Source organism: Manihot esculenta, chromosome 13 (assembly GCF_001659605.2).
Source record: "Manihot esculenta cultivar AM560-2 chromosome 13, M.esculenta_v8, whole genome shotgun sequence".
NCBI classification, from domain to species: Eukaryota; Viridiplantae; Streptophyta; class Magnoliopsida; order Malpighiales; family Euphorbiaceae; genus Manihot; species Manihot esculenta.
In genome coordinates, this window is record NC_035173.2 from 24,744,209 (window position 1) to 24,756,796 (window position 12,588).

Here is a 12,588-nt window from a genome sequence, read left to right on the forward strand (position 1 = left end):
TTAAAGCTAAAATGGACTTAAAATAAAAATTCAAAGATATGCACCCCCACACCTAATTCATGCATTGTCCTCAATGTATTGGGAATAGTAAAGTTTAAAGGAAACTGAGTACTCTCCTGGTGTGGTTGGTGTGGTTCGAAACACTAAGCAAGCTGAAGAGGATGATGCAGTGGAACTCCTTCCACTACTTGCATTGTGAACCCTTCATAGTATGGTTTCAGGTGTGGTTCATTCCAAACATAGTGTTTTGCATTCCTCTTTATTTTGTCTGCATACCATGGTTCATCAGTTTGGGCATGGAAGATATGTTCATGGAAGTCACTCTCATTTTCTTTAGATTCTGGAAGTTACCACATGGAGAGCTTCTGTTTGGGCAGACAAGATTCTACTTGTGTCAACTACATGACTTGTTCGGACAAACAGGTGTTGGCCTGCGTTGGATTTCTGGATGAACTAGATTCCGCTTGCTCATCTTGTTTGGGCGATTTGAGTTTTGCTTTCTGAAGTGGGACGGGTGGTCCTTTGTCTTTTTGCATTTGGTCGCAATCAATCTGCTGAATGCAGCAGGCTGTTGCTTTCAGCTTTGGCTCCCTTTGGCTTCCTTCATCTTTTTGACTAGCCTCCCTGCAAAAATCATTATTTAGCATATCATCTTGATTCATATCAAAAACTTCTTGGCTCAAACAATCAATGATATCTAAACCATAAACAGGGGACATGTCATTGGGATATTTCATGGCATCATAAACATTAAATTTTATTACTTCCCCTTCAAATTCTATGGTCAATGTGCCATCATGTACATCTATCTTAATTATGGCTGTGCTCAAGAAAGGTCGTCCAAGTAAGATGTCTGAAGTAGTGTTGCTATTGTCTTCCTCCATATCAATCACATAGAAATCTGCTGAAAAGACAAGTTGATCTACTTGCACTAGAACATCTTCTAGAACTCCTTTTGGATATACTACAGATCTGTCAGCCAATTGAATGACCACTCTAGTGTCTTTAAGTACACCTGCATTCAAAGAATTATAAATAGAAAGAGGCATAACATTAATTGATGTACCTAAGTCACACATGGCCTTTTTGATGCCCACATTGCCAATTTTGCAAGAGACAACAAACATCCCTCTATCTTTGCAGTTGGCTGGGAGTTCTCTCTTTATGACAACTGTCACAACTTCTCCTACACTTACCTTTTCTTTCTCAGCAAGCTTTCTTCGGTTAGTACACAGGTCTTTTAAGAATTTTGCGTACCTGGGAATTTGTTTCACAGCATCTAGCAAGATATGTTGATCTCCACTTTCCTAAAGGTTTCAAGGATCTCTCTTTCTTCTTTTTCTTTTTTTGATTTTTCAAACCTTTTTGGAAAGGGAGGTGGAATCTTGAATGTTGCTCGCTGGTCTGCCTTTTGCTGGTGTACTGGTTTTGTTTGATCAGTTTGTTTGGACAAACAGTTTTCTGGCTGTTTTTCTTCAGCAGCTTGTCTTTGCACTTGTGAACTTCCATCATCAGCCTTGACATTCTAAAGCTCTTTCCCACTTCTTAACATGATAGCACTTACATTTTTCCGGGGATTAGCCTCTGTTTGGGAAGGTAACTTACCTTGAGATTCAAGCTTGCTCACTGAGGTGGCTATTTGACCCATTTGTTGTTGGAGGCTTTGCACAGAATTTCCAAATGTCTTCATCATCTCCTCAAGGTGCATATTGGAACTTGGAGGTGCTGGATTTCTTTGATAATTTTGGTAGTTGTTAGCCCTTGCATAGCTGAAGTTCGGATGGTCCCTTCAACCTGGATTGTAGGTGTTAGAGTAGGAATCATGTCTTGGCTGGCCATTGAATCCTCCAATTGCATTTACTTGCTAGTCATCCTCTTGAAGTGTAGGACATTGATCAGTTGGGTATCCTACATGTGCACGTATCCCACATGGTCTAATTTGTTGAAGTTGTTGAGCTTGACCTATAACAAGACTCCTCACAGCAGAGGTTAGTTCAGAAATTTGAGAAGTGAGAACAGATGTACTTACCTCATTGACTCCTCTTTGCAGCTGCTTTTCATCTCCATATTGTCTAAATATTGCTGCAAGTGTTGAGATTAATTCTCTGATTGCTTGAGGTGTTCTATCTTCAATTGGACCTCCACATGCTACATCAATGAATTTCCTTTCGGATGGTAGCAAACCTCCATAGAAGAATTCTATGAGTGATTTATCTGAAATGTCATGTTGAGGACAGCTTGTGCACAATCTCTTAAATCTTTCCCAATAATCATACAAATCTTCAGTTTCTTTTTGCTTAATGTCACTAATCTCTCTTCTTATGCCTATGGCTTTAGAAGTTGAGAAATATTTATTCAGAAAAGCTCTAACCATACCATCCTAAGAAGTGATTGAACCGGTTGGTAGGAAAAATAACCAATCTTTGGCATAATCATCAAGTGAGAATGGGAATGCTCTCAGTTTCACATGCTCTTCAGATATGCCTTGCAGTCTCATGGATGAACATACTATATGAAATTCTTTCAAGTGCTTATGTGGATTTTCATTCTCCAAATCTCTAAATTTAGGTAGTAGATGTATCAAACCTGTTTTGAGCTCAAAAGGGACTGTCAATGGCGGATAGGTGATGCAGAGAGGTGCTTGATTGCCTATAGGGGCTGCCAACTCTCTCAGTGTTCTTTCTATTGGTATTGGTGCCCTTATTGCTGGATTTTCTAGTATGAGTTCATCATGGATAGCAGGTTCAACATGTGCAGTAGGTTGTACATTATTTTTAGCCATCTCTGCGGCTGTTTGGTCAAGTTCGAAAGGTGCTGATTCAGTTTCTGCGATTGCTGGTTCCTTGAGGGAAGATTCGGTGGTGGCTTGCTCCCAAAGTTTGGTTCCCAAGTCACCTGATTGTACACTCAATTTCTAGATCGTAAGATAGAGTTTCCTTGCGTCTAGCCCTGGTCATGAAAGAAAAATAAATTAGTTAAATCAGTCCTCGGCAACGGCGCCAATTTTTTACTGTGCGGTTGTCGAAGCCGGTCAAAAATAACCTTTTTGGTTATCAACAATTTTACAACTGTAGATAGTGGCAAAAGGATCGAATCCACAGGGAATTGATACTTACCTATTTTTCTTGTCAAGACCAAGTAAACAAACTGAAAGTAAAATAAAAGGGGCGGTTTTGAGATTGATGAATCAAACTAATACTGAAAGCAATAAAGTAAAGCAAATAATAAAGTAAAGAAATTCAAATATGAGAAAAGCTCTAGTTGAAGAATCGGATCCACTTCAGTTGTTGGGATTGATCATTGATACTTAGGTTCCTTTGTTTGATTCAATAAATTAGTTATGGAGATGGAAGACGCTCCTCACCACCATATCCCTCCTTAAGCATAAATTAATTAGAGAACGTCCTCTAACTAATCACTAATCAACAAGTTACCAAGGAACGTCCTTGGGCCTTTGGCATCTAACAACTATCAATTGCATTAAGAAATAGAGAGACCTAATTCTAGCTACCCAAACGCATGGTGATATTGCTAGATCATGCAATTTCCTTAGTTTTTACTCCAATAGTTACTTGTGTTTGAATAATTCAAGCAATTACGGACTTAAAACTATCCAAACTAACAAATTATTACCTTGCAATCAAGAATCAATGGGCCCTCTTGATCTAAACCACAAAGCAACAATGGAATTAAGCATGAAATTGCATAAATATTGAAGAACAAAAGATAAATAATGTATGTTCAAATCTCCCAATTCATAAAATAACTAAAGTTTCACCTAATCTTTCAACTAAAAAAAAGGTTTCAGCTACTCAGGCTGAAACAAGACAAAAAATAAAAGAAAGAGAAGAGAAAGAGAGTGGCCGGTGGCTTAGAGGGAAGGAGAGGTGTGTGTGGCCGAATGGGAGAGAGAAGAGTGAGGCATGCGGCTCCTTGATGTATTTATAGGCTGAATGTGTTGCCCTAGATCTCTTTGATGAGGTGGAGCCTTCTTTTGAATTTTGAATTTTGAATTTTGAATGATCTCCTTTTGAATTTTGAATTTTGAATCCTTGGGAGGCAAGTGCATCTTTTTGAGATTCGGCTTCCTCAATAAGAGAGAGGCTTCTTGAAAATTTGAAATTTGAATTTCAAATTACTTTGTTGAATGTACTTTTCTTATTTATCTCCTCTTCAGCTGCAACTTGGCTTGTGCAAGCATGCTTGTTCTCCTTTATCCTATTTTAGGCAGTTTTGAGAGCATTTTCACCAAATTACCTCTTTACACCATTTTCTACAAAATAAGATCAAAACCATAGAATTAGGCAGAAAAAGTGTAAATTAATATTAATAATATCATGATAAAATGGTCTAAATTTGGACTGATCAGCTTGATTTTGGTTTGATTATTCTTTTCCTTTTATTCCCTTCTTTTCTTATCTTTTTCGAGCATGCCATTATAGTTCAATATTCTTGTAACATCCTCAAACCCATAGCTAGAGTAGTAACATCACTATGTATGGGTTAGGCTATTTCACTACTAGAGTAAGTGGCATTAGGGGAGGTGCTAGCTTACCCCGAGCTACTTAGGGGAGGTACTAGCATAACTCTAAATGCTAATAATTGAATCATAGAAAACTCAAATAAAGAAACGGACGTATTCAGAAATAAAGTAGACAGTGTGTTTAGCAAGTTGGGAACGAGTCACTTTCGGGAGGTGCTTAGGGTTTTTCGACGTGCTTGCTTGAGGTGCCTGTTTAAATCCGTCATGCTTGCTTAAGTGAAAAGGACTTATAAAGGCTAACAACATAATTTAGTAGGTCAATCTATGATTATTAAAAGTTTGAAAACTAAATTGAAACATGGTAAAGAGTTTAGTAGGTTAAAGTGTGAATATGAAAAGTTTAAAGACAAAATTTAGTTTGATCCTTCATGTTTTTCACCTCTTCACATATACCCTCCATATGTCACCTAACTATGTATGAAAGAATGACAAAGCAAAGTGAAAAAGGTGGGTTGTCTTCTTCTTTCATTCATGTTGCCGTAGCTCACACCATTGAAGAACCAATAATTTGTTTTGTCTTTCTCCCACCAAAACCAAGCCAAAACCTCACCAAATCAACTTCTTCCTTTAATTAAAAATCACCCTAAGACCAAGAGCTAAAGGAACAGCCATATATTGAAGGAATTGAAGAAGAAAGGTTTAGGGTTCCATATATACCAAGCTTGAAAATCAAAGGTGAGCTTATAAATGTGTAGGAAATGGCATCTTCTCATTTCTTCATGCATGAATTTGCATTATAAAGCTTTAATTTACAAATTATTCAATCCTTACCTAAGATATTAATTGACCTAGGTGAAGGAACATCAAAGGGAAAGGAGATAGCTAGAGATTAGAAGAGGAAAAGAAAGGAGGAATTCAAGAAAGGTTTGGTATTTGTATGATTTTCTATTTTCCTTTGATTCTGTCATAAATAAGTGAAATTAGGGGTTAATTTTACTTGTTGGAAATGTTTATTTAATTGTATAAATAAGTTATATGAATGTTAAAATGATGTTTGAAAGGCTTAGAGTAAAGAAATTTAACATGAGAGCTAAAAGTGTAAACCTGGCAGAATAGGTTGTAACAGGGCAGTTTGTGTTAATAACTTCATAAATTATTGTGTATTTATTGAAATTAGGCCTAAGATATATCAAATAAAATCTGAGACAAAGAGCTAAAACTTTCATGATTGACTGAATTTGAAATCTGTAGGTAAGATGATGAAAATTGTAAGTGAACCTAAACTAGATACAGTGGTAGTGCATCCGAAACAGAGTGTATTGATTATACTATAACTAATTATGTACTCAGTAAAATTTGTTAAGACTAGTGCCAAATGAATCTTAAGAAGTATACCTAAAACTTTGTAGAAAACACTTAAGCTTGAATTTGTATGAAAATGCATGAATCTGATATGTTTTGTGATACTATAAACAAGTACCAATACTGGACTGATTAAGACCTTATTGAGCAGTTTGTAAAGAAAAATTCATAACTTAAATTAGAATAATCATATTTTTATGAATTATAGCTTGTTGGAAAGATAAGACATAAATGTACATTTTTTATGAAGAAACTGAAGTCAAATTGTAACTCTAAGTTGCTTCAAAAGTTAATGCAATATATGGTAGAATGCAATTTTCTCAAATTCGAATGTTCTGTTGACAAAGTTTTGCACTATTTGCCATGAATTCAAATAGGTTCAAATGATATGAATGACACTGAATTAATGATACTTGGCCCTGGTAAACGTAATAGGAGTCGAGGTTAGCTTAAGGGTATGGCATGCCATATAAACATACAGAGTTTGCAGTACTGCTACCGATACATGATATATATATTTGAGATTACATATCAGGTACCTTAAAAGCATGGCCACAGAGCCCTGTTATCATAGTTTCGACCTCTGAGCCTACCGCTCGGTACCCTGTGCCTACCGTTATAACTCCTTATCTACCTAGTCGACCCTATTATGTGTTTATAAGGGCTGAGAACTTAATTAAGACTGATACTTGATTTTGAGAACTTATCACTGAATGTTAACATGTCTGCATCTATTACATGCACTAAGCTATGGTGATTTGCTATTGATAGAAAATGTGCAATAAAGGAAAAAGAAGATGTTTTTATTGAATATGAAGAAAATTATTGTTGTGCACAAGGATACATATGGCACTCATATTTTATACTTAGAAGTTGACAAGTATGCTTTGTATCATGTTAACAACATTTAACTAGCTTATAATTGTTTACCTGATTATCTGTATACGTGAACTTGTTTGCTCTATTTTGTTATTTGTTTGCTATCACCCACTGAGCATTAGCTCAGTGTGTTGGTTTTTACCTCACGCAGGTTGTAGATAAAGTAGGCACGCGAAATTCATCAGAGGTCTACATCAGATATCAAGACCATTATCATAGCTGGTTGTTTTGAGTCTCTGAGTCATAGTATAGTTTTATTTTGGCATGTACATATTAAACAGAATGAGTTATGAAGGTTATGTAAATCAAAGAATAGTAAGATGTCAAATAACAGTTGATAATTTTGTATGTGTTTTTCATATATGCTACAGGTTGAAATGTTGATGGAACAGATGAGGCTCTGCTAAAATTTTGGTTTAAAATCTTACATTTACCTTAATCGCTTTATAAAATTTACTTGGACTATCTAAAACTTGGTATTTACAGATAAAGGAAATTGTTTAGTCTTGATATGTCTAAAAGGTATAGTTTGTGACAGACCTTACTTTATCTACACTTGATAGGGTAAGGGGTGTTACAGTTCTGACATACCTACTGTTGCCACGCGGATGACTTATTTGAGGGTACAAGATTCTGATATTTATTAGGCGGCCATTTAATTTCTCATTTGGCTTTTAAGAGGCACGATTTGTACTTTTCTAGCTTTTTTTTTTAGCCTGATCTCTTGGGTCAATGGAGTCTGGCTGGATTTTTGAGCTCCCTAAGACTTTGGTTTGAGTGCATATCATAAGGCCTAACTCGGGCTTTAGTCTCAATCAACAGTGCTCTTTGAGCCCACATTTTAACCAGCTCTAATAAGTATTGAGTGGGTCATTGTAGGCCCGTTGGTGCACAACCCTTTTGGTATTGGATCTAGAATATAAACATATGAGTCATATTTAATTTTTATATATAGGACCCATATATTTGTGTGTCGCATCCATAGTGAATCGAGTTTAGGTAAAACTTGCCCAAATCTCTCATATAAATAATAGTTTTATGTACCTACTTTCTTCTATTTTTATAGAGAAAATGACACACATATATAGATTATTGCATGTATTTTTTTGGAAACAGATTTAAATATCTATTCTTAGACTAATTACATTTTTAGAGTTTGAAAAAAAACTTCATCTTTACTAAAGGCACAGTAATATGATGGGTCTCACATGAAAATTAAATAGGACCAAGTTATTTATGTATTGAATCCGCGTACAAGAATTTAATAAAATACAAATGGAATTCATAATCGATATACAAATATGTTTGTAACAATAACATATCTATAAATGGATGTTGAAAAAATAATTTCTTTATAAACGGATTTACATGCATTTACAAATCCGTTTACATCAAATTTAATTTTACATGCGGATTATACATATGTTAGCAAATCTATTTATATTTATTTAATTTCACAAGTAATTATATGTTTTTTTGTAATCTATTTTATCAATTTAATTTTATAAATAAATTATATATCCACTTATGAATTCTTTTGCATTCAGTTAACTTTACAAACAAATTATTTAAATTTTTGAACAGATTATACATCTATTTATTAATATATTTTTATATATTTAATTTTACAAATGGATTATACGTCCATTTATAAGTTCATTTATAAATCCATTTATATCTATTTAATTTTATAAATGAGTCAGAGGTTATTTGAAAAGTTATTTAATTTTAAAAATAGATTACATATCCATTTGAGAAGCTATTTAATTTTACAAATAATTATACATTTATTTGTAAATTTTTTTATATTCATTTAATTTAAAAAACAAATTACACATTTGTTTGCAAATCCGTTTATATCTATTTAATTTTATAAATGGATTATATATCGTTTAAAAAACTATCTATGTGTATTTAATTTCATATATAGATTACACGTCCATTTGTCAATCCGTTTATATCCATTTAATTTTATAAATGGATTACACATTAGTTTGAAAAGCTATCCATATCTATTCAATTTTGTAAACAGATTATACGACCAGTTGTGAATCTATTTATGTCTATTTAATTTTAGAAATGGATTATAAATCCAATTGTGAATATATTTATATTCATTTAATTTTTCAAATGAATTACATATCTATTTAGTTTTACAAACGAATTACACGTTCGTTTGAAAAGTCATTTGTGACCATTTAATTTTACAAATAAATTTTATGTTGGTTTACAAATCCGCATGTGTCCATTTAATTTTATAAATGAATTATATATTTATTTACAAATCTGTTTATATCTATTTAATTTTATTTTTTATTAGAAAATTATAAGAGATAACAAATTTTTCTTTCCAATAAAAAAATGGCCTCTCCTCCATTCAACTTTAGCACATAGTTTTCATCATGTTATGAACCTTACATGGAGGCTTACGAGGAAGTTTAAATATTTTAATTTTATTTTATTTTTACATTATTTTTGAGATTTAGCTACCAATCTAGCTTGAATACAAGCTCACCACAAGCCGAATTTGAATCAAACTCGAGTTCATTAAATATTTCATAAATTGAATCCAAACTTATACATAAAGCTCATTTCAAACTTGGCGTTATAAATTTTTTTAATAAATAAGCTTGAACTTTAAAAAAGTGGGTTTGATTTAATTATATCTTAGTCGTTTGAATCGCAAACGAATTTACAAATATATTAATTATTTATATCATTAATGGGTTTACAAATGGATAAATCAATTGAATTACAGGCGAATTTATAAATAGACTGATCATTTGTATCATATTTACAAATAGATTTACAAATGGATAATCCATTTGCATTTGAAATTTCATGAGAATATTCGAATAAAAGATACAAACGAATATATATCCGTTTGTACTAAAAAAGATATTCCTTTGTGAATTCATATATAATGTAAATTGATTATTTTTCGTTTGAAAAAAATATAAAATTTGTAGATAAAATTAAAAGTAAAATTTTATAATTTATAAATAAATTTTATAATTTATAAATAAATTTATTCGTTTGTAATTTTTTTTAATATGTTGTAAATCAAATCTAGCAATTTAGTGTAGAGAGAAGGAGAAGCAAAACAAAATTAAAAAATACAAAGCATAACAACAGCAACGTAAAATTCTATTTAGTATTACGGTAATGGTGTATAACTGCTGTTGGAAACGAGTTTAAAGTAGTTAAGAAATATAATAAATGATTTTTCTATTATTTGAGAGAATTTTTATTAAAGTATTGGATTTTTTTTTTTCTAAATAATGGATATTTTGTTTAAAGTTTGAAAATCTTGATTTAACTCGTATTTGTGAGAGGAGTTTCAAAATAAAGTTTCTAACTACTGATTAAGTTTTCTATTTAAAACCTTCAAATATTTAAAATACTTTTCATTCCTTTTAAAAAATAAAAATTATAAATACTTAATAACAATAAAAATCTTAATTTACAAAATCATATTTAAAAAAAAAATCTCACTTTACCTTCGCCTAATATGATTACACGAGTGAGGGAAATGAAATCTCGACCTTCTTTTATTAATGGGTTCAGGGGGAGGGAAGGTACGGTAAGGGACACGTGCCGTACCGGCGACCGAAAAATACTTTGAAGGGGATGAAGGTACCGCAGCGACGCAGCCGGTGCCCTACCAAGAAAAGCTCCTGGCTCCGCCACTGAATGGGTTTCATCAATTCTCATACTTCTATTTTCAATTATGGGACTGTCAGTTTACAATAATGAGGCTGAGATATTGGGCCTAGCTGCTTTCTAATGTGAGAAAATTTTAAACTATTTTAGGGGTAAATTGCATCCATTGCATTTCAAATTAAGACTATTTGAAAATAATTTTATAGGCAGTATTCTGTATTTTAACTCAATTAAATTAATAATATCTAAAAGTTAAAAGAGTATAGTATAAAAAATTAATTTTTATAATATTTAATTAATTACTATCAAAATAATTATACGTTGTTAAAACAATTAGTCGCTATTGAAACAATTAATATTGCCGAATGAAATCTAAATATTACGGTATTACTTTACATGAAATTTAATTTATTATATAAAATTCATTGAATATGAATTTAGTAAATACCAAAAAAAAAAGACATTATAATTTATCATAATCGGTTATTTGGATGATAAAGATGATATAACATCTTTTATCTTTTTAAAAATAGAACTAAATTGATTTGATTTTGATTATTTGATTGCAACACCATGAGAGCTATCTCTAATGGAGGAGAAATAGTGAGAAGATCTAATGGGTATCCAAAAAAATAAAAAGAGGTATTTCAAAAAAGAGAAAGGTTTTTATATGAGTGAATTTGAGTGATTTTTAAAAAAAAAAAAAAAAGGATATTTTTGTAAGTTTTATATCGTAAACCAGTCATAATATGGTGGAAAGCTTTTATTTTCATTAAATTATCATAAAAAATATATTACAAGTGAAAAATTAAATGTGGTACTAGTTATATTACTCTTAAACTTAAATTTAGTGACAATTTTACTAAATTTTAGAGACGGCACGTTACGACAGAAAAAAAAAAAAACAAACATACGATAAGAGATAAAATAAAGTAGTAGACCCTCGTGGAGATCTTGGTCAGAAGTTTCCACAATTGACAACTTTAATCAAGATCCAATATCATCTAATTTTTAATACAGGAAAGTAATATTGCTAAGACTAAGTTGATGATGTGGTCGGAATTGAACTATGCTATGATTGGTTGAAACTTGCAAGAGAAACAATATGAGGCGGTGGTGGGTGCTTACTGTAGTCACTCTGACATTCAAGTCAGTATCTTGAAGAATAGAGAGAATATAATAGGTGACTCGGAGCTTGAATAGTATTAGAAATAGCGTACCTTTACCTCTATAATTGTTCTCCTTTTATATTGTAGGAAGATCGAGATAAATATAACATTTTCTAATAATCCGATAATAATGTGGCTGAATGCTCAATAAGGAACATCGCCAGCCAATAGGTTGGGGATCCCGCAATCACAGGCGAAATAGGAATATGTTAGACTATGCCTAATAATGGTAATTTTGTACCGAGACTCGTCCTATTAGGGAAGGATAAGTGACATGGAGCAATTAGTCTTGGATTTTACGGCAGACTTGGACCGAACCTAACTTTTATTGTCGACGTCCAATAGAGGCCCACGTTGGAAAGAGAATTTCGAGACGCACGACTTTCAAAAGTGTGACAAGAGCCATAGGCCTATCACAAAAGTTTGATATGGAAATTCTATCGTTTAGGGGGTCAATTTTGCATTTTAATTATTTTTTTAGATATTTTAGGTATTTTCATAATTTTGCATATTAAGGTTTTATTTTCTATTATAAATAGCCTCCCTTGGCTATTAGAAACCCACTTTTCAATCTTTGAAAAATTTCAATAAGACTTTCAGTCTTCTAACCTATTTTTTCTCTTATTTCATCTTAGCCAAACGATATTGGTTAAAACTCCTGACGGAGTCTAAATAGTCCTTTATCATATTGGTATCAGAGCTAAGTTCGACCATGGCAGATAACCAAAAGGCGTGACTTGCTGTGATTGAGGCATCTTTCGCATAATTGAGGGAGATGATCGGACAGCTGACCCTGCAGTAAGGACTCCAACCCGCTGCCGTCGCACACCCCCCTTGTAACGACCCGAAAATCGGACCGCTACCGGCGCTAGGATCCAGGTCGGCTTAAGGCCGCCGGGACCCGTAGCAAGCCTGACATGCAACCTGTAAACCTGTTTAATCCCATACATGATCAACAACATATATAAAAAAAATTAAAACTTTTCTTTCATTCATACACCAAACTCAACCTGCGCATGCACTGTACATAAT